The sequence below is a fragment of the Scyliorhinus canicula genome, unplaced genomic scaffold, assembly GCF_902713615.1.
Source record: "Scyliorhinus canicula unplaced genomic scaffold, sScyCan1.1, whole genome shotgun sequence".
Taxonomy (NCBI): domain Eukaryota; kingdom Metazoa; phylum Chordata; class Chondrichthyes; order Carcharhiniformes; family Scyliorhinidae; genus Scyliorhinus; species Scyliorhinus canicula.
Window position 1 is genome coordinate 4987424 of NW_024055500.1, and position 536 is coordinate 4987959.

Below are 536 nucleotides of genomic sequence, written 5' to 3' on the forward strand. Positions count from 1 at the left end.
TACCCCCTCCTCCTCCCGTCCGTACCTCGTCACCCCCAATACCCCCCCTCCTCCCGTCCGTACCTCTTCACCCCCAATACCGCCCCCTCCTCCCGTCCCCCACTCCTCACCCCCAATACCGCCCCCTCCTCCCATCCATACCTCGTCACCCCCAATACCCCCCTCCTCCCGTCCGGCCCTCGTTACCCCCAATACGGACCACTCCTCCCGTCCCACCCTCGTCACCCCCTATACCCCCCTCCTCCCGTCCCATCCTCGTCTCCCCCAATACCGCCCCCTCCTCCCGTCCCCCCCTCCTCACCCCCAATACCGGCCCCTCCCCCCATCCCGTCCTCGTCACCCCCAATACCGCCCCCTCCTCCCGTCCCACCCTCGTCACCCCCAATACCCCCCTCCCCCCGTCCGGCCCTCGTTACCCCCCAATACCGCCCCCCTCCTCCCGTCCGTACCCCGTCACCCCCAATACCGCCCCCTCCTCACGTCCCTCCCTCCTCACCCCCAATACCCCACTCCTCCCATCCCCCCCTCCTCACCCC